This window comes from Panicum virgatum, chromosome 2K (assembly GCF_016808335.1).
Source record: "Panicum virgatum strain AP13 chromosome 2K, P.virgatum_v5, whole genome shotgun sequence".
NCBI lineage: Eukaryota > Viridiplantae > Streptophyta > Magnoliopsida > Poales > Poaceae > Panicum > Panicum virgatum.
Window position 1 is genome coordinate 38,859,877 of NC_053137.1, and position 22,888 is coordinate 38,882,764.

A 22,888-nucleotide genomic window follows, 5' to 3' on the forward strand; every position below is an offset into this window, starting at 1 on the left:
CTCCCCATTTGGCCAGAGTCTCCATTCCCAGAATGACATCAATACCCTTGGTGTCTAGCACCATCAGATCAGTACAGAACTCTACTCCCCTCAAAGAAATACTGACTCTCGGGCAGTAAGTGTGAGACCTCAACTGTCCTCCCGGTGAAGATACTAACAGGCACCTCTTTAATGTGCTAGTATGAATACCATGATGCTCGACAAAAGACTGAGTAATGAAGGAATGCGTAGCACCAGTATCAAAAAGCACTGTAGCTGGATATGAATTAACCATGAACGTACCAATAACCACGTTGGGAGCCTCGGCCGCTGACTCGGCCGTCACGTGGTTCACCCTGCCCTGTGCTGGCGCCCTGGGCTGAGCTGGGCGCCCCTGCTGTCCCGCCTGCGCCTTCCGGGGGCAAGCGTTGGCGTAGTGCCCCGGCTGGCCGCAGTGAAAGCAGGTGCGAGGAGGTCCCTGAGCCTGCTGTCCGGTAGGAGCTGCCGGACGTGGAGCCTGCGGTGCTGGTGGAGCACGAGCCGGAGGTGCCGGTAACCTCGGGCCCTGACCTGCCTGCTGCTGTCGAGGCGGGTACTGCTGCGGTGGCCTCTGCTGGTACTGCTGAGGAGGCCGGTACTGCTGCTGGTACGGCTGAGGCTGCTGGAGTCGTGGACGAGTGTTGCTGCCGGAAGCAACGGGGACAACCTTCCTCTTCTTGTCCTCCATCTCCAGGTGCTTACGCTCAGTGTTGAGCGCACTGTCAACCAGATGGTTGAAGTCGTCGAAGCGGAGGTTGAGCAGCGCGTACTGGAGGTAGTCCTCAAGACCCTCCATGAAGTGCTCCTGCTTCTTGCGGTCATCCGCAACCTCGGCAGGGGCGTAGCGTGCCAGCTGAAGAAAACGATCACGATACTCCGTGACCGACATAGTCCCCTGAATTCACAAAGACAGATAGATATCGGAAGATTAACTCAAGATTCATAAGGATAGAACAAGGGGCATTAGCTCAAAAGAAACCGCTGAATGATTATATTTAAGATTACCTGCTTCAGTGCAAGGAACTCCTTCTGCTTCATCTTCATAACGCCCGCGGGGACGTTGTGGCTGCGGAAACGCTCCCTGAACTGGAGCCAGGTGAGAGCCTCGCGGTCGTGAACTGGGTGGGACTCCCACCAGTCCAAAGCTGCCCCTCGCAGCTGTCCTGCTGCGTACAAGACGCGCTCACGATCATCGCACTGGGCGATGTCCAGCTGACGCTCCACTGCACGGAGCCAGTCGTCAGCCTGAAGAGGGTCGGACGTGTGAGAGAACGTCGGCGGGTGACCCCTCAGGAACTCAGCACGCCTGTCGCGAGGCTGCGGCGGTGGAGGAGGCGGAGGCTGAGTGTGAGCGTGCTGGAGAGCCTGAACGGTGTTGTTCAGGGTAGCCATCATCTGCATCTGGAGCTGGAAGTACTGCTCCGGAGTCAAGGGTGGAGGCATCGGGATCCCAGTACCCTGGTTGTTCTGACCCTGCTGCTGGCCAGAACCTGAACCGGTGCTCCTGGTGTTCACCATCTGATTTGAACAAAAGATTTCACGGGTAAGGATATTGCAGGAATAAATTCAGATGGATATGATAACTCTTAGCGGAAAAAGACTCAGCCATGATAAAGTGGACAGGATAGAGTTGACTGTTTTACCCCCAACGATCTAACTCATTTTATTAATTAGTTAACTTTAACATCTGAGTGATTTTCTTTAAACAAATTTAAACTACTAAGCTATGCAATCATTCAAAAATCCAAATCAAACATGTAGCATAATAACAAGCAGACAATTTTCACGACTTAGCCGAGTTTAGCAAAAGACTCGACTAACACAACGCGTCGCAGAACGTGCTATCGTATTATTATTAAATAGGTCACCTAGCTAACTCATGGTGGTCAGATGACTGATTCAGGCCAAAATCTACGAAACTATTCTTCAGAGGGAGAAATCAAGGCAAGACGGGTAAAAAGTCAAAGAAGTCAAGGGGTATAATAGTAAAATAATTTCAGCAGGCAAGGATTGGAGAGAAGAAGTCCTAAAACTCGACCAGTTCTATCTAGGCTTCGTCCTACAGTCGATATGGCTTTGATACCACTCTGTAACACCCGGTTTATAAAAGAACATAAACCGAGCAATCATATACGTGCCAGGATCAAGTCACACGTATATACAACAGAATGAACAGTATATCATAGCACATATCACGTAAAAAGATATAATAAAGCGAATACGAATGTTATTTATTACAATAATGACAAAATGTCTGATACAGCGGAAGCGAAGTACAAAATACGATAAAGCTCTCTGAAGCTGAAGCAGGGCGCCACAGGGACGTCGACTGGGAGACGAAGCACCTAGAAGTCCTCGTAGTCCTGGTAGCGCTGGACGAACTCCCTCGAGTCGGCAGGAACTGAGCAGCAGTAGCGTAGCCAAGAGGAAAAAGTAGAGAAGAGGCAAGGGTGAGTACACAACTTGTACTCAACAAGTATAACACAAACTATGAGGCTCTAGGCTGGCTAACTCGACTGCATTAGCTTTTAAGTGTTGGCAAGATTTTATTTAAGCTATTTACTACTAGTTGATGAATTACCATTAACCCAGTTACATAGTAATTAATCAAGTTTAAACATGATACTACTGAGAACCAAACCAAGACCAAGCCACCAAGGTAAACCCCGAGAAGCACCTCCCTCGTCGGAAGGAAATAACTTCACTAATCAAAAGGAGGATCTGGGCCGCTCATAACCGTGAGCACGGCTAGTATACCAGTTTTACACTCTGCAGAGGTTGCACATCTTTACCCACAAGTCGTGAGCTACGCCAGTTGTTCATCACACTTCCTTAGGTGAGATGGCCAGCGACTCACTACGAGGCCTTTAAAAAGAATCTCGTTGGTAAGGCGTAACCGCGAGAGATAGGTCGGCGACGATGGGGCCCACCTCCGGGGGTACAAGCACAGGAGCGCAATCCAAGCACAGACCAAGCCGGAGGAGCAGGGACCATTGAAGCTTACTACTCTTGCCCCGCAGGTAAGTTACTCCAAACCAAAAAGATCTAATTATTACGCCAAGTCTATCCCATTCTAGCCTTGTGGTAGCGCTGTTGTCCCAGGTTGTCGCTCTATGAACCGGTCCTTATGGAGAGTGGCCAACCAGGCAGTAAGCACCGTGCTGGCCCCCTAAACCATGTTTCTAAAAAAAACATCTTTTAACGAGAAGTGAGCCACTCAAGCCACACAGAGTGCCACTCTCAGAATTAAGTTCAAGTAAACCATTAATCAAATTAATTAAAAGGACCAGAGTGTGTTATAGCGCAGCAACCTAGCACAACTAACCAAAATGCAACCCAAAGGTATATATAAAGGATATAAAGTGGCTAGGAAATCCTTAAAGGCATACAGTATTAAAATGCAGTATGAAATTGTATTTAAAAGTGATGGGTTGTTCATGTTATACTTGCCTTCCTCGTACTGCTCTGGCTGCTGCTCAAAGTGCTCAGAAGACGGCTGCTGCTCCGGGTACTGATACTGGGGCTCCTCAGATGGATCAACGTCTACTCACGATCACATGGCCAAAAACAGTTCACAACATAAACATACAAGCAAACAAAGGCTAACACTAATAAACAGTACAACAATACATAAAAACAACACACTAAACTAGTCTAAAACTATTCTACGCGTTACAATGATCGCGTGGACATAAAGAACGCCCAAAACGGAGTTAAAACGCGTAATCTAGGCTAAAAACAAGGTTCAGGGGCTTATTTGTAATAAAAACAGGGTTCCAGGGACTTTTCTGCTAAAACCGAGGGCCTAAACATAATTAAACCTTAGTTTCAGGGGCTAACGCGCAAAACCGGCGGCCTTGGACGGCGGGTTTGATTTCTAGAAAGCTTAGGGGGTTCTGTGCAAAGTTTTGGGCCGATCTGTAAATATTTTTGAACTAGCAAGGAGCGCGGGTTGATTCTAAAGAAACGGAGGGGCTCTTTTGAAAATTCGCGGGCGCTGACCGGTAACTTTTCTTTTTGACTTCGGGCGGGCTTGACTCAGGCCGTTGGATCTTGATCCTGTGGCCAGGGACAAGAGGGCGCGCGGCCGGCGGCGGAACACCGCCGGAGCAGAGCTCCGCGGCGGCGCTCGGCCGGAGCTGGCCGTTCGGCCGCTACAGGGGCCCGTTTGGGTCGCGATCTGGTGCAAAAGGATGAGGGAAACACGTGTGATCTACTGGGACCTCGTGCGTGGGCCGGGGATGGCCGGAGCGTGGGGCTCGGCGGTGGAGACGGCGCTGCGGCGACGGGCTCGCCGGAGTCGGTCGTTCCCGCCGTGCCAGGGATAAATTCGAAGCGCTAAACGATTGGAGGCAAGATTGGAGCACGGGGAGGCTCACCAGAAACTCGGGACGGCGGATTCGTGATGCAGGGTCGGCGGCGACGTTGGTCGGCGGCGTGGTCAGGGTGGAGCTCGCGGACAGGGCGGCGCGGTGGTCTTCCGGGCTTCGGGATCCTGCGGTTCGGCTCGTGGGACTCCTGCAAAGTTGGGGCAGGGGTCAACGCGGGTCGAACGGCGCCGGCGGCGAGAAATTGAGCGGGCGGGGGAAAACTCACCGGAGAGAGGTCCGGCGAAATCCCGGCGCTGCAGGGATCTAGGACGAGTGTGGAGGCTCCAGGGAGCTTCACGGCGTTGAGGCAAAGCCTCTGCGTGGCTCCGGTGGGGTTGGGGTCCGCCGGAGTGGCGTGGCGGCGGCGAATGGAGCTCGGTGGTGGAGCAGAGGCGTGGCGCGGCTAGTTAGGGTTTTGGGGGGCGGCGATGGCTTGCGGGATAGGGAGCAGGGGCCGCGGGGGGCGCGTTTTAAACTAGGCGGGCGATCCTGGGCAGGCGTGCCCCAGATGGGAACTCGCCGGGGATCTCGGCGTGATGGGCGCGGCGGTTGCGCGAGGTAGAAGGAGCGTCTGACGCGTGGGCCCGGCGTGGCAGCGGGTGGTGCGGGCGAGCGCTCCGCGCGGGCTGAGGCGAGAGAGAGGGAGAGTTAGCTGGGCCGGGGTGGGCCGGCCGGGTTGGGTTGGGTTGAAGGTTTGGGCCGGACTGGGTTTTCTAATTTTCCTTTCTATTTTCTATTTACTCTCTCAATTCAAAACCTAATCCAAACAAAGTTTGAATTCAAATTTGAATTTGAATCCAAACCACACTCAAATAAAAATTATGCACCAGCATGAATGCAACAAAAATTTAAACCTATGATAAATTTTAATTAAACAAGGAACCAAAAATTAGATTAAATGCCAACTAAACACAATAAACCTTAGAAAATTAAATAAAGCCAATTAATTTATTAATAAATACTGAAATTTAAAATTAGGGTGTTACACTGTTGTGTAGTTTAATCTCTGACGATCTAACCATAAGATATCATAGATATAGCTAGTCTAGCACAGTTGACTCGAGCTTTAACTACTGCCTTGCTCCTGGCCGATAGCATCTTTTTTCTTTTATTTATCTTGAGGGTAGTTGTGTGTGTCACACTACCTCCTACCATGTTATATATCTTACCCCTGTTTATGCATTCGAATATCCAATCTAGATAAAGTTCATCAACTAGTCTATATCTCTTCATTCATCGCCTTCCCTGCGGAAATATAAATGACACCCAGTATACTCCTGGGTAATATGCTACAGCGGTATTCCGTGCGCTTGCGGATTTATTCGTGGTTCATGAAATACCTGCCACCCCAAATCGGCGTCTGCGGGCGTCATCGCTGTTTTCTCGGTGGTGACACTGGTAGGCGCCAACAGCCGACTAGGGCACCTGGGCGATGTCCTCTGTGTAGGGCTATCGACAACGAGGGAGAGAGGGCGACGGCAGGGAGGCAGCCCTGCGAACAGGCAGGCTACCAACGGCGACGTCCTCTGGTGGCGTGTGGATGGGGAAGCCGACGGCGAGGGTGTGGATCCAGTCGGCGAGGGCGACGGCGAGGGAGAACGAGGCAGCCTTGCGGATAGGCAGGCTACCGACGGCGACGTCCTATGACGGCGGCTGGCGAGGGCGACGGAGAGGGTGTGGATCCAGTCGGCGAGGGCGTGGGCGAGCGAGGCAGCCGTGCAGATAGGCAGGCTACCGACGGCGATGTCCTCTAGTGGCGCGCAGATGGGAAGGCTGACAGTGAGGGCGTGGATCCCGTCGTCGCGTGCAATTGCGAGGACGAGGGCGAAGGAGAGGGAGATGAGCAGGGGTTATGGCACGGAGGACGTGGGGGCGGCACGGGAATGTGCCTGCGCTTTCTGGTGGGGGTAGGGTTTTGGATGTGGACAAATGACTATAGTACCCTTGGCAGATTAAAATTCTCAAAAGCAATTAATTTAGGGAGGTACCTCTCCCAACCACCGTAAAAGAATTCAGATAGATTATTTCGCCTTCTCGCTTTAAACTCAAGCGCATAGCCAATGGTAGGTGTGTTTTAGAAAAATGAGTTTTTAAACCTTAACTAAACTTCATAATGGTTAAGCATAAATTTATTAGAAAATTTCAATTTTGTTGTCTAAATATTAATTAATTTCCTGAACTATGTATGATTGATTGCATAGTTTCTTCTTACACATAGATACATTCAAACTAGAGCCAATTGCTCCAATATAATGTCATAAAAATTGTTGCGTCTTCCTCCATGCCATAAAATTTTTGGAAATCCCTTCAGTACTATAAAACTTTTGATTCATCCTTTCAATGCCATTTCCGTCGTCATCCCAGCAATATAGTGTTAACTAGGTGGAAAAGATCATTTTGCCCCAAGCACTGCTTCTTAGAGCATCTCCAGCAGTTTGGCAAATCGAGTTGCCATCTTTGATTTTTGGCAAAAACATCAAAAATACTCCTCCAACAGTTTGGCAAAAGACTTGGCAATTTTTGGTAACTTGGGAAAAACCAGCCTCCAGAGCATAAATATACGCGCGCGGCGCGCAGTTGGCATCGTGGTTTCTAGTCAGGTGGGAGGGTGAAAAAAGAAATAAATAACAGAGAAGGGTTCCTGATTTAAGTTTTCAAGAGGTGGAAGGGCATAAATATAATTTTGTTTCTCTCTCAGGGTTCCTGATGTAAGTTAGATCTGAATTTGGCAAGTGAATTATGCCAAACTGTTGGAGATAAGCTCTTTTTTTACTTGGCATATCTTTTTAGAAGTTGGCAAAACACAAGATATGCCATGTAAAATATGGCAAACTCTTGGAGATGCTCTTAGTGCCCACCTTACCTTTGCTCGCCCGGCTCAGGGCCAGGGTTAACCGAACCGTCGGTAACCGGTCCGGTTTGACCGGTTACCGGTCAAACCGGTCCGGCCCGTTACCGGTTCGGTCCGGTATGAAACCGGTCCAAATTCAAAATTTAAATTTGAATTCAAAAAAATGAAAAATTCCCAAAAAATTCCTAAAAATACTTCAAGGTGCGATGAATCTAATGGTGTCAAATTTTCTCCAAAATTCGTTTATTTAGTATGGTTTGCGGAATTTATAAGTTAAATAAAAAAGAAAAAGAAAAAAAGCCGCGGCCCATTAAGGGCCCATCGCGTTGCAGCGTTCATTTAACCTGGCGTCCGAGAACCAGAAGGCTCACTCGTGTCTCCCTCGTCCGCTCCCCCCTCAGTGAGTCCTGTCCGCCGCCAGAAGTCGCCGACCGCCGCCCGTCGCCGGCTAGCCGCCCTCAGCTCCCGGCTAACCGGTCTCCCCCACCGGTAAGCCGGACCGATAGCAGATCTACCGGTCCCGTCCGGTTAGCCGCCCGAGGAGGCCGGTTTACCGGCCCGGAGAGGCGGTAAACCGCCAATTAGCGGCGGTAAGCCGCGGTCAGGTAAGGTATTTTTTTCCTAGGATTTAGGTGTATTTAGATGTTTTGTTTTAGGATTTAGGTGTATGACTTAGGTATATTTAGAATTTAGGGAAGATTTATTTGTATTACATGATTTTTTGCACTATATAGTAGGTTTTAGCTAGATTTAATTTAGGTGTATTAGATGATTTTTGACACTATAACTTAGGTAGGAGTAAGAATATTAGATGATATATTTTTGTTGTGCATGTATGCAGATAGACAATGGCAAGCATAGATGTTGTATGGGAACACGGTGAAAATCTTTATCCCGGATGGCGATGTAACTATTGTCGTACGCAGAAAGGAGGAGGTGGTGCGACTAGATTGAAACAACATTTGGCTGGGCGCGGGGCAGAGGTGATCCATTGCAGGAATGTGTCACCTGATGTGCGGGACTTCTTTCAGCGTGAGTTGGATACGGCAAAGAAGGCAATTGCTGACCGGGCCCGAGAGAGGTTGAGACGGGAGAAGGCTGCAGCAGAGGGAAACTATCCCGGTGATGAAGAAGATGAGGAGGCTCAGGTGCAGCGTGCCATGGATCTATCGAGAGCGGAACCAGAGTTCCGACGGGGGGTGGAACAGAGAGGAGGTGCATATGAGCATGGAGGGGGTAGTGGTTCGACAGAGAGGAGGCTCGCCACGGTCGACAAGAGCCGGGTCCGGGAAGTGGTGCTTACTCCCTGAGCGATCCGATGTTTGTGTAGCCGCTTAGCTTGGTTCCGTACCCTAAGCCTACACCTTCGTCGCCCAATGGAGAGCACTCTAGTACCTGAACCTGGAAACAGGCATACCGGCCTCAGGGGTCCGGGATGCCCGCTCTCTCCATGAGCACACCAACGCAATCAACTTGCGTAGGAACTCATCACGATGGTGGTCCCACCTGCGGGTTCGTACCTCACCCGAGGTGGGCCCGGGGGCCACTGTCGGTACCCCAGGACTGGGGTACCCCCTCTAGCTGTGTCAGGCAAGAATCTTGTAGTTATACTTAACTACATCCAAACAGCCGGACCCCTGCGGTCCAGAGTCCTGTTCTCCCAGCAGCGGCCCGGACCGTTCCACAGTTGGGAGAGGTCCGGAGACACCACGTGTCTCGGAAGAGGCAGGAACTCGTGCGCAAGCAGCCGGGGCTCCGGACCTCCCAAGGAGACCGGACCCCCGCAGGGTCCCGGACCCCTCATGGGGTCCCGGACCCCTCATGGAGTCCCGGACCCCCTGTATAGTAACCGGACCCCTCACTAAGGGAAGAGATCGACCCCCCCCGCGTCAGGGTGGTCCGGGGCCGCCACGTGTCTGCAAGACATGGCCGTTGGGTTTCCATACCAACGTTCACCCACCATTGCATTTATTGCGGTAGGTGAACGTCTGCATTGATATGACAGAAGCTGAGGCGTTTCATTGACCCAGGGGATACTATTGATCGCGTATTACCAAGGCAGAGGAGCCGCTGGCGCCGCCCATACTGCGTCTGCCAGATGGATACGACGGCTCAGCTTCGCCCATTATGACGCTACATAATAGCCTCAGCAGGCCACGCCGCAAGCTACGCTACTCCAACGGGCGCCTAGTTGACAGGACAAGAAAAGACCCCCCTGAGTCAGGAGAGCAGCAGTAAAGATTCGCTACTACTGTAGCCACAGTCACGTTGGGCCCACCTGTCGGGGCACCAACGCCCTATGTATCCGCTCCCCCTTGATCTATAAAAGGGGGGGGGACGCCGCTAGAAAAAGAGGCAGGCTGAGCAAGAGCCAAGGCCAGCAGAGGATAGGTTCATACACACAACCAAGAACAATACATCTCCCAGTGGACGTAGGGTATTACGCTCCGGCGGCCCGAACCACTCTAAATCGTGTGTTCTTGAGGCCCCTTTCTCAGCATAGATCCAGCCCATCGCCTAGTACTTCCCCGAGTACTCCCTCACTGGGAATAGGCGGGTGCGTTCCGCCACCCGGCTGTGGGTACCCCTAGAATCCCCGCAATATTTTGGCGCCGTCCGTGGGGAGGAACAGGCGCTGACTGGATCTTCAGGCTTCTGGGGCCGTGTTCATCCTCTGCAACGACGAACAAGAGGATGAAGGAAGGCAGGGCCACACTCACTCCACCTGTCTTGGCACCGGCGCGGCAACGCCCTCGGTGCGGCGGCGCACGACAGCGACGCCTGCTGTGCGTCACCACTGCGACACCTCGGAGCCGGCGTAGCGGCGCACAGCGGAGGCGCCGCTGGGCGCTGCTGCCCCTACGTCAGCTCAAGGTTTTCTCTCAAGCAACGGCCACATCTCCTCTGCGGTGGCATGGTGTCGGCTCAAGGCTTCCTCTCAACATGGAGCCTGGAGCCGACGGCCATCCCGGAGGAAGTGGACCGTGTCGTCCTGCCGTCTCCAGCGCCGGAGATCCACCTCAACGTTGCTCGGTGTTGCTGCAGACAGGACCCCGCCTCCTCGCGCGGGGGCCCCTGGCGCTAGCACCAAGGACAAGCCGGCGAACGACCGCACTTCTCCACGCGTCGCACCGGTCCATCTGCTGCGCAAGCGCTCTGGTTTCCATCGGCAACGACGACGGCAGGGGGAGGGGGCCTCTTCCATTCAAAGCCAAAGAATTTGTCTCATGCCATGTAAGCATGTGACAGCTCTTAGGCAAGAAGGGGTCCCCCGAGCTCCCGAGGTGATGCTGGATGATGCGGTTCAGGCACGTCCAGGGCGCCTTCACCTCCGAAGAACACGCTGTATAGCATGCAGCCGTAGGTTACTCCTAAGAAAAGACTAAGAGAATTCCTCCTTTGTAATAACGTGGCGCCTACGTGTGTGTCCAGAGCGGTCAAGGTCCGACCTTGTAAACCCGACCTCTGGCCCTATCACACAAACAGGCAAAAAAACGGTCCGGAGCGGTGGAGGTCCGACCTCGTAATCCCGACCTCTGATGTATACCGTGACAACCACAATAATAAAGGAGATTTACTTTCTCGGTTTTACCTAGGCTCCACCCTGATTACATTTATTCGCCTTGGTTTAACTATTCTTTCCTCTTGAACGGAGTTTACCTTTGTTGCTAACAATCCAAGCTAAGTTGCTGGCTTGTGGTCAGGAGAAGACACCCCTTCTAGCTGGAAGGCGGTCCGGACCCCTAGGGACCTGCTCTGGGGAAGTGGTATTTGTATCCTGGGGTAGAGAAGCTCCGCGTGGCTTAGCCTGGTAATGTACCCTAAGTTTACGTACTTCACTACCCTGTTACAAGTACTCTAGTATCCAAGACTGCTGTCTTTAGAGGTCCCGGGCTCTCTTCTAGTATAAGGCTTGGTTTCTTTGCACCTTACTATGAGGTCCGGTAACATGCTTCATCGGATTGTCAGCAACGGTCGCTCCAAGTCCACTCCGGTGGCCCGCTCCGGCGGAGACCGCTCGCCACGGTCGCTCCAAGTCCACTCCGGTGGCCCGCTCCGGCAGAGACCGCTCGCCACGGTCGCTCCAAGTCCACTCCGGTGGCCCGCTCCGGCGGAGACCGCTCGCCACGGTCGCTCCAAGTCCACTCCGGTGGCCCGTTCCGGCGGAGACCGCTCGCCACGGTCGCTCCAAGTCCACTCCGGTGGCCCGCTCCGGCGGAGACCGCTCGCCACGGTCGCTCCAAGTCCACTCCGGTGGCCCGCTCCGGCGGAGACCGCTCGCCACGGTCGCTCCAAGTCCACTCCGGTGGCCCGCTCCGGCGGAGACCGCTCGCCACGGTCGCTCCAAGTCCACTCCGGTGGCCCGCTCCAGACCGCTCGCCACGGTCGCTCCAAGTCCACTCCGGTGGCCCGCTCCGGCGGAGACCGCTCGCCACGGTCGACAAGAGCCGGGTCCGGGAAGTGGTGCTTACTCCCTGAGCGATCCGATGTTTGTGTAGCCGCTTAGCTTGGTTCCGTACCCTAAGCCTACACCTTCGTCGCCCAATGGAGAGCACTCTAGTACCTGAACCTGGAAACAGGCATACCGGCCTCAGGGGTCCGGGATGCCCGCTCTCTCCATGAGCACACCAACGCAATCAACTTGCGTAGGAACTCATCACGATGGTGGTCCCACCTGCGGGTTCGTACCTCACCCGAGGTGGGCCCGGGGGCCACTGTCGGTACCCCAGGACTGGGGTACCCCCTCTAGCTGTGTCAGGCAAGAATCTTGTAGTTATACTTAACTACATCCAAACAGCCGGACCCCTGCGGTCCAGAGTCCTGTTCTCCCAGCAGCGGCCCGGACCGTTCCACAGTTGGGAGAGGTCCGGAGACACCACGTGTCTCGGAAGAGGCAGGAACTCGTGCGCAAGCAGCCGGGGCTCCGGACCTCCCAAGGAGACCGGACCCCCGCAGGGTCCCGGACCCCTCATGGGGTCCCGGACCCCTCATGGAGTCCCGGACCCCCTGTATAGTAACCGGACCCCTCACTAAGGGAAGAGATCGACCCCCCCCCCCGCGTCAGGGTGGTCCGGGGCCGCCACGTGTCTGCAAGACATGGCCGTTGGGTTTCCATACCAACGTTCACCCACCATTGCATTTATTGCGGTAGGTGAACGTCTGCATTGATATGACAGAAGCTGAGGCGTTTCATTGACCCAGGGGATACTATTGATCGCGTATTACCAAGGCAGAGGAGCCGCTGGCGCCGCCCATACTGCGTCTGCCAGATGGATACGACGGCTCAGCTTCGCCCATTATGACGCTACATAATAGCCTCAGCAGGCCACGCCGCAAGCTACGCTACTCCAGCGGGCGCCTAGTTGACAGGACAAGAAAAGACCCCCCTGAGTCAGGAGAGCAGCAGTAAAGATTCGCTACTACTGTAGCCACAGTCACGTTGGGCCCACCTGTCGGGGCACCAACGCCCTATGTATCCGCTCCCCCTTGATCTATAAAAGGGGGGGGGACGCCGCTAGAAAAAGAGGCAGGCTGAGCAAGAGCCAAGGCCAGCAGAGGATAGGTTCATACACACAACCAAGAACAATACATCTCCCAGTGGACGTAGGGTATTACGCTCCGGCGGCCCGAACCACTCTAAATCGTGTGTTCTTGAGGCCCCTTTCTCAGCGTAGATCCAGCCCATCGCCTAGTACTTCCCCGAGTACTCCCTCACTGGGAATAGGCGGGTGCGTTCCGCCACCCGGCTGTGGGTACCCCTAGAATCCCCGCAACACAAGTTTTGCAAGTATGGAGTGGTGGGATGCATTGAAATATATCATCGACACGGTTCAACCAATATACAAGTTCCTCCGCTTCACTGATCAGGACAAGTGATTTATATTTTGCAGCTGCTGTCCTAAATCCGAGGTATGCATATACGATGGATCCAACTCAACAAATGTTTCGTGGACTTAAGGATACATTTTAGCTCATGACGGATCTCCAGAGCGCCGTCCAGGCATTGCAGGAGTTTGACATGTTTCGGCAGAAAATTGGTGAGTATAGCAGTGATATGGCAATGCGGATGGCGATGGACCCAAAGACATCCCCATGTAAGAGTTATTCTGTATGAAATTGTTGTTTTCTCTATTCGAAAATATTGCTTACATACTCGGTTGCACATGCAGCGTCCTGGTGGATGATGTTCGGATCAAGTACTCCAAAACTGCAGTACCTTGCCATGAGGCTTGTTTCATAATGTTGTTCGTCCAGTGGATGCGAGCGGAACTGGAGTACTTTTGCCTTGCTGCATACAAAGGTTCGTAATCGGTTGTCGCACAAGAAACTTAATAAGCTTGTCTATGTCAACTACAACCTTCGTCTCCGACTTGAGGAGGTCTCCGGCCCACTGATGCGTGAAGAAGGTGATTTCATTGACCAGCTAGCCCATCTTTCTTTCTATGATGAGAAAAATCCGGTGCGGGAATGGATGGAATATGGTAGATCTAACCGGGCTCCAGTTCTGGACGAGGATGATGATGACGGCGACATCCCTCTCCCGTCCCATATTGTCAGAGATCAAATAAACGTGTCAGATCTACGTGAGGCTACGGGGAATGATTCCATCAGCGATTGGGCACGTCAAAATATAGGTGACACTCACCTAGGGAAGAGAAAGTTGCAGAAGGGGCCTAAGAAGGGTGACCCGAAGCGTCGAAAAGGCAAAGGAACAGCAAAACCAGTGAGCAGCGACACCGAGACTGATGATGGCAAAGGTGAGCGTAGTCCTCCGTATCAGGAGTCCGAGGATAGCAACTCGGCCGATGATGGTGATGATGGTGACGGTGCTGATCCTGATGCTGGTGGTGGTGGTAGTGGTGCTCATGCTACTGCTGGTAGTGGTGCTCGTGGTGTTCGTTTCACAGGTATACATTGCACATATAAATAGACACATATTTCTGACTATGAGTATTGACTACTAATTATGAAATTTGATTGATTGCAGGGGAGACTCAGTTCACACATGCTACTCAGGACACCGACCATGGAATACCGCACTCGCAGAGGAGAACAGGTGGACCGACGGACTATGACAGTCCACAGCACTCTTCTTCCTCCTACAGCGATTCCAGGCACTCTTTTCACTACCCCATTCCTGACATCAGCATGCAGCCACCGACGAGATGGGTGTACGAATGGGAAGACCCCCATTTTTATACTATGTTAGTTCAGTAATGGCAGACAACATCGGCGTGGACGGGCCAAACTTGGCAACACTACAAGGCTGAGCTGCTTAGAGTGCGAGGTATCGCTTTGATGTCCACCGCCGAATACCAAACCGCGTCCCAAATGGGGGTCTTCCCATTCCTACGTTGAACTTTCATTTCATGTGTATAAGTGTATGACTCTGTATTTGTATGCACGCTTATTACTATTGTATTTGTATGCATGATTATAAATTATTGCTTTGGTAGGGTCATTTACATTAAAATGTGCATAGCTAATGCCGAAATTTCCTTTTATTTCACACCGGGGATCCATTTTTTAAGCATCGGAAAACTGCAGGAAACCACCGGTATACCGGAAAAACCGGCCGGTAAACCGGAGTAACCGACCGGTATGCCGCTGGGAACCGGAGCGCACAACCGGCCGGTATACCGGCCAAACCGGCCGGTAAACCGGTCTAACCAGCCGGTATACCGGTCGGAACCGCTTCCACGAAGAAATTTGAATTCAAAATTACATTTGTCCGGTTCCGACCGGTAACCGGCCTAACCGGACCGGTAAACCGGTACCGGAGCCCGGCGGTTAGGCCGGTCCGGTCGAAAAATTCATAAAAAACAAAAACTAGATTTTCCGACCGGATTTCATTGCTTTCCGGTCGGATTTCGGTGCTTTCCGGTCGGAAAACATTGTTTTAGCAATGTAAAAAAATATTTTGGTATATATGGTATTGCAAAGGAACTATTACACATGTATATATAATTTAAACACGAAATATCCATTCAAATTCCGTAAAAACAATATATCCCTCACATGACTAAACACATACAGATCCGTATATGAAATAAAAATGTAAACTCTTAATAAGTATCCCTCACATGACTAAACACACATAGATTCCGTAAAAATAATATATTCCACACGTGACTATTACACATGTTGGGTTTATTTAGCAAAACATGTCCTATATATGATCAGCTTGTATAACGTGGACAATGGACTTGGTATTGTATTATTGCAATGAACCTATGGCTTGTATGACTAGGACAATGGACTTGGTATTGCATTATATTGGATTTAAATTGTGTGTTTTGTATGGACAATTGGACATACATGTTTTAGGTGAATCCTATTAATATTTGGTGTGTGAAATATTTATTATGCTTTGTGAACTGTTATATATACAAAATTAGACGAAATGCTGTAAAATTTTTAATTTTTCCTCACTGATTTTACAATTTCCGATCACCAACAACATTTTCCAGTCGGAAAACACCGAAATCCGGTCGGAAAATGTCGAAAACCGAAATTTGAATTTCAAATCGTTTTCGATCGGAAAATCCGGAAAATTCCGGAATTCCGGAAATTTTTCGTTACCGGCCAGTACCGGAAAACTGGTTTCCGACGAAAAGTTGAACCCTGGCCGCGACAGCACATTCCCGCCCTTAGTGCCCATGTACGACAACAAAAATTAAAAAGTTTGGTTAAGATTTAGAAAACAAATGAATATTTTTCAATAAAAATGTCATCAAGAAGGATGTTGACATACATGGCGCGCGGTGGCAGGAGCGGGTCCCGCCCCCACCATCCACCACCAGTCGATGGGATGCGGCTCAGAGAGCTATCCCCCGAGCCGGCTCTTTCACTGTCTGCGGGCACGGCTCTCCCATAACCATGCCCTTCTCGGGAGTAGCGGCAGCGCGGCATCCGTAAATGATCTGCGGCCGGCTTCCTTCGAGGGGAAGGAAGCACCTCTTCCTCCAGTTGACAGGTGATTTCGTCCCTTGTGTGCTACTGCCCCCCCCCCATCCTCCTGGTGCTTGCTCAACGGCTTGGGCCCATTAGCCTGGATTTTGTCCAGGGTTAAGGATACCCCGTTCTTGTGACGCTGACAACACCACTTTCTGTTACTCTTATTAGAATAGTGTTACTTGATTTGGGGATATTTCCTTCTTGGGACAGCTGAGGTCCGAGGAGTGAAAGTTCTCTCACCAACTTTGATGGGAACAAGGGGCTCCCGATCTTCCGTTAAGAGGATAACTATTGTCGACAACACGGCACAAGCGATCTGGCTTTCGATCAACAAGACCCGAGCCCGCAATTGAAGCACCACGTCATCTCTTGGTCATCAACCGTGCACTGCCCGGTTGACCTTGCCACGAAGGCTAATCCTTGCCTACGAATCGAAGAACACAAGCAAGAATAAGGAAGAATGCAACCAAATTGCAGATGTATGATTAAACTCATGAGTTGGGGTCTCACAAACCGATCTAGCGGCGAACTGTTCTTGACAGAATAACTTAAGCAAAACCCAAACCCTAAAAGTGCAGCGGCTGCTGACTAAGAAGACCCTAGGGTCGTGGAAAAATCCTTCTCTAACACGATACACAGCCCAAAGACCGAAAAATAGCGTCGCAACGCCAGAACAGAAACTGGACATCAACTTCCTCAGACGATTCCCGTTGACTCCAGATGAATTTGGTCCTGAGACAGGTGCCATTGGAAGCTTCTTCAAATTATATTTCTATCCATACCAAGTGCGCCCAAATCCGACTCCGTATGCGAACTGGGTGTCCGTTTTAGTGTGGGCTGTTCCTGGATTCCGAAACGGACTCGAAGTCGATTTGGTATGGGCCTCCAACTTGACTTGGGCCGCCTTGCAGGTCTCCTATGGTGGTGGCCATGGAGGAGGACGTTCTTGGGCATCTTCAAACTCCTCTCCACATATTTGGGGCGTTCTCCAACTTGGGTCAGGGTCACAAGTGTGAATAACATGCCCGCGACGATGTCGTAGCACCCACCAGAAACAGCAATAACATATCTTGATGATTTGGAGACCTTCCCGACGTGATATTGAGATGATATCAAATGCATTGGAAAGCTTATAAAATAATATTTCCATCAAGTTCCCATTGACCTCAAACTCACTCTAGATGAAAGAGTTATCCCCTTCCCAATGAAGTACTATCGGGTTGCCGAACCAAATGTTTAATTTTGATGGACTTGCACTTTGAGATGCATTTGTACCTACAATTAAATAATAACATGTACATGTGGAACCAAGTGAAGTATATTAGAAATTACCATGCACATGTAGGAACGATCTCACCTTATAATCAATGGTCATGTCCAAAAATGCCATGTCCTCATCAAACTTGGTGATTTGGATGGTGTGAGTAGTCTGGGAACCCGGGATTATACCATGACAGCCCGAGTTTTGTTATGGATGAAGATGCACTGCTGCTTATGCACTCCAGCTTGTCCTTGAATTATTTTTGTACTTCTCATATAGTCCATTTAAAGCATTCTTACAGATGGTGAGGTGAACCTATCCTATTCCTTGGGGTAGATTGGTAGCTGCAAGATCCAACTCGGAGATTAACACTTGACGATGAAGGAAGAGTGTGGCCCGTGCTTCACTCAAGTCTACCTGCGAAGGACTGTTCCTCAAGATGAAGGATGGCCCTAAAGCTTAATTACCACCTTTGTTATCTATTTGTATCAACTTAGCCCAAGGGGCTTGTACTGGAAAACTCGTATTACAATTCTCTAGATTATGTAATAATTAAACCCATATTTTGACTGCCTGTCGATATCGTGGTCATGTGGTGATCAAGTGCAGAAGGACGATTTGGTAGTTTGAGCCTCAAAACCACCACGTAGTCAGGTTTACCGGTATAGGCCTCAAAACCGGGGGAGCGTCTAGTTTGGCTATATGGTGATGATGGAGGAAACGTGGCGCCATCATGAAGCTTGTGTCGAGAGTGTCATGATGGCGGCGTGTCAATCCGGCGCTCTGATAAAATGTTAGATGGTATTACACCTGAAGGGTATTTGGGTTGTGTGCTTTATGTTAGAGGGTTCTGACAATCGTTTGATGCTTACACACACACACACACGACGAGGCTAAAATGCAACAAGGTGCATTTGCTATAGCAAATGCACAGACCCTCCACCGAACTCGCCAACCAACCACAGCTCAATCCTCCTACCCACCAGGAAGCCGCATGCAGAGAATCTTTTATTGATTTAGATAAAAAAATACAATATCTCTTAAACCGTAGCTCCGATTTCAGATCTATTTGCATAAGGTTGTTGGAAAAAAATGTGCTTAACAAAACGAGATCCATGAAGACTATATTTGATGAACTTTTTTTTTCAAGTATGTAATTGCAACATCACGATATTATGAGTTGCTATCATAGCTACATTACAATTGCAACTTGGCTGTAGCATAGTTAGCACTAGTTGTGACCACTTAGAACTTTATTTTTGCACAATTACTACTAGTTTCAACTAGTTACAACCTAGTTGCAAGTCTAGTTAGTGAACATTGCAACAAGGTGCATTTTGTGTACAAAATACACTTATATCCTGCAATTGCAAATGAGAGACTACATCAATTGCAACAAGAAGAATAGACCAACTGCAACTAGACGGAACTAATTGCAGCTGGACACAAACTGGTTGCAACTGGACACGAACCGTTGCAATTGGACACAATCCAGTTGCAACTAGAACAGTCACAGTAGTTGCAACTGAGAGGGTGGGTGCATTCTCTATACAGAATGCACCCAGGTGCATTATACCATACATATATATATATATATATATATATATATATATATATATATATATATATATATATATATATATATATATATATATAGCTAATGGGGCAGCGATCTCTTCGGTGGAGATCCTCTCATGTTGTCGTGAGAGATTTATTAGGGTTTGAGAGGGAGAGAGAGGAGTGGCTCTCTGTTTGAGCTTTTTGCCATCCAAACTTTCAGTGATGCTAGGAGTGGCTTGAAACCGGATCTTCTGAAGTAATACAAAGATCAAATTCGTGTCATTTTGTTTCATCCTAAGCATATTTATTTATTGCGGGGTTTTCAGGTGTTTTTTGAGTGATTTCACGAGATTTACTCGATCTTTTTTGCAAACTCATTCTTAGATCTGTTAGGTACTTAGGTGTAGTAGTTGTGGATCTATGGCTCAAGTTTTGAATGAGTATTTTTTTTTAATTTGATGATTGGATTCAGGTGCTTGTTCTTCCCCTCAGTTCTTCTCTGTTTGTGAGGGACAAGCAAGAGCAGTAGCAGCACAGCCCAACGCGCTGCGCGCACACACACGTGGTCCTAGGGGCTCGCTCAGAAGCGTTGAGAGCAAGTATTATGGGTGGGTGAAGAGCGAACGAGATCCTACATGAAGAGAGAAAGTAGGAGATCCTACATGGAGAGAGAAAGTAGGAGAGAGAGTGGAGAAGCGACGAGCAAACGCTCGCTGGGAGCTGGTGCAAACACTTCATGCTCTCACTGCTATGCATTATAAATGCTTGTGGGGTCCGCCACCGTACATGATGATCCGGCACTCTTGCAGCTAGCGGCCGGCGCAGACCATTAGCCATGCTCTGAGGTTAGCAGCATGCAGCCAGGCGATCGGGGCGGCGACAAGGAGCCAGAGTTGTTGGCAGCGAGGCGCCCAGGCTCAAGCAAGCCGGCAGCTGGTCCAGCTGCACGACTGACCTGGCCTAGCAGGGGCCAGCTGGCCCCAGTCCAGCTGTGTATCTAAATTCGAATTTAATATAGTGGTAAAGTGGATACATTTGAATTAGATTTTTATTTATGTTTTCTTTCAATTCCCCATTCATATTAAACTCCGACACTATAGATATATATTTTTCTAAAAATTATTTGAAAAGTTATACTCATTTCTCATAACCCATGTTAACAAATTTTTATAATAAAGATATAAAAAGATAGGTTTTACTTTTAAATATTCTCATTTTATCTATTTATCTGTAATTTTTAATCATTTATTTATATACTAACAAAAATTGTTTATATATATTATTAAATATATTTTTGTTTCTACTTTTATTTTTAGTATTTATATATTAAAATATTTGTGGATAAATAAACTATCTTCATCTGTAAAACTTTAGTTTGTACATGTATAATGATTTTGCACTCTAAAACTACCGATAAAGAAAATAGATAAATATTATCTTAGATATCGAATAATATCTGAATCCGAGGTGTTCATTCTGCGTTCGTATTTGATAATATCAGAATTTATATTCATATTTGTTTTAAAATTTAATTAAAAGTACTACTCGAACCTACCTATACCGTATTTGATATAAAATTTTATATTATAAGTATCCAAAACAATTGAGTACATGTTTCACCAAGAGAAATTAGCCATACCTCTCTTAGCGGAGCCACCTGACAGCTGAGGAATTCGGTCCGACAGACTGCAGACCGACGAAAACTCAACGTTCTAAAATGTTTCCGCTAAAACTGATTTTTTTTCTCACCACGCGCGATTATACCCGCCCGTGTATACCCAGATTCATCTCCCGCAAAAATCACGCCTGCTCGATGATTGAGTCCCATCTCTTTCCATCCGCGTGCCACCCATTCCCTCCCCATCCCATCCATCCCTCGCTTTCCATGGCAGATGCAGCGGCCCGCCTCCTTCCTTCCAAGTTCCATCCAGGCGCGGAGGAGCTCCAAGCATGGGGTCGCGGAGTGGCGCCCAAGCACCCTGGCTCCCTCTCCCCCATTCATGCCCCGAGGGCAGCACCCGTCCTCCCCCTCCCGCACCCCCGTCGGCCTCATGCGCAGTAACGGCGCTGTCGGCGCATGGCTGCTCTGGCAACACCACCGGCGGCAGTGGGAATAGCACCGGAGGGGGAGCCGTGAAGCGATCAGCGGGGCACCTGCGCCCGCTCCCTGCTCCCACATCCCCCGGAGTCCGCCGCGTCGGAGGGGCTTTGCTTGCTTTGCTTCGTGATGATGCAGCTATACGATTGCTGTCGAGCCTCGATTTTATTTTTCCATGGGTTTTATTGTCCCATGAACTGCGAATTTAGTTGGTTGCCACATCGGGACATTTTTCTTTTGCCAATTTGGTCTGATTACGGATTTGTAGTCTCTTCTATAGGTTTCCCTTTGTAACAGTGTAACCACTATACGGACATCTGGTTTTGTTTCAGCAATTCAACTAAGTTAATTTGCTTTGAATGTAATGCTACTCGATTAGTGAACGGAATGATCTGTCCTTCCTTACATTTGTAATGATAGTTTGTTCCAGAATGTGGACGCTGCCAGAGGCAAGCAAGATTGCTAGACCAAATGCTAATGTAGAGGGAAGCAACATGCCAGTTGCTGCAGAGTGCGGTTCTAAGAAGGTACATCGTTTCTGTCCCTCCTAATTCTTCTGCAAGCATTCCAGAGCAGTAGACTTGTAGTCTGTTCATGCCTTTCTATTGTGGCACCAACCGGTCGACCCCCACAAGTAGCCAGTGTTATAACATTCAGTACCCTACGGTTAATACAATGCCATGCGCAGAATCATTGTCGATACCTCATTTCATTATTATTTGCTACCAGATCCAAGCAAAACAAGATTGCAGGGATATTTTAGAAGTTCAAGATGCTCATCGTGATGTGCAGTACGTGTTGACATTCTCTTTCTTTACCTTAATGTCTGGTCCATGTTTGAAATTACAACAGTTTTAGCTTAAATTTCTGATCGGATGTTCACAAATGGTTGAATGTAGGTCACTAGACAAGACGATAGCAAGCTTTGAGACAGCTTTCAGCTGCAAGATTTTGCGTTTTTCCTGACCGTTTCCTCGGATCCCGTTTTCCATCCGGGAATAACCGTTTTGTTCCCGTTTTAGTTCCCATATTTTATATTTATTCAGTCGAGCCAACAGCCCACAAGTCTATGGAGGCCCAAGACGAATGGAGCTTGGCAGCGAGAGTTACAACATTTCGGAGCCACTGGCCGCTTATATAGCGAGTCCATTGCCACACTCTCCTTTGCCTTCACGAGGTGGTACAAAACTAATGCTTCTACTACCGATAAGAGCCGGTGCAGATGTCTCTCTGGCTCTTTGCTAAGTGGGCTGGATGGTGTGTACTTGCTGCCGGGCCTGCCGCATTGAACGACAATCGAAGCCGAGCAGTAGATAGGATAGTAGGATACCAGGGCCTAGGACTAGGAGCATCGTGATTTGATCCAGATTTTTTATATATTGATTTTTTTACTATTTGATTATTATCCTTGCTAGCTTAACGTGAAAATGGACCCCAATCATAGTCATCGTCATTATACTTTGGTTATTTAATTCTTTATTTTTTAGCCATGCATTTGGCGAAAGATAGTCTCGTTCTTTTTAGTTTTTACTATGGTTCGGCGCGAGCATAAAATGCCTTGTATGAACTATAGACATAGTGTTCGATGAACATGTAAGTACCTAATCATATTTGTCTATGTTCAACTTACAAACATATGTGACTTTGTCGTTGTCATCATGTATGTATTTAGTGCTACTGTAATATCTAGTTATATTCTTTATGTTGAGTTCAATGTATCAAGGGTTATATGATTTGTTATTCCCGTTTTTAAGTACCGTTCCCGATCGTTA

At 49.2% G+C, this 22,888-nt stretch overlaps 1 long non-coding RNA gene across 1 annotated transcript; it reads left to right on the forward strand.

Moving 5' to 3' along the window:
- The first annotated feature begins 20,777 nt into the window (after positions 1 to 20,777).
- Positions 20,778 to 22,537, forward strand: LOC120675802. The gene is made up of 3 exons (XR_005675495.1): positions 20,778 to 21,643; positions 21,846 to 21,907; positions 22,016 to 22,537. It is a non-coding gene; the product is annotated as an uncharacterized LOC120675802 (long non-coding RNA).
- The last annotated feature ends 351 nt before the right edge of the window (positions 22,538 to 22,888 follow it).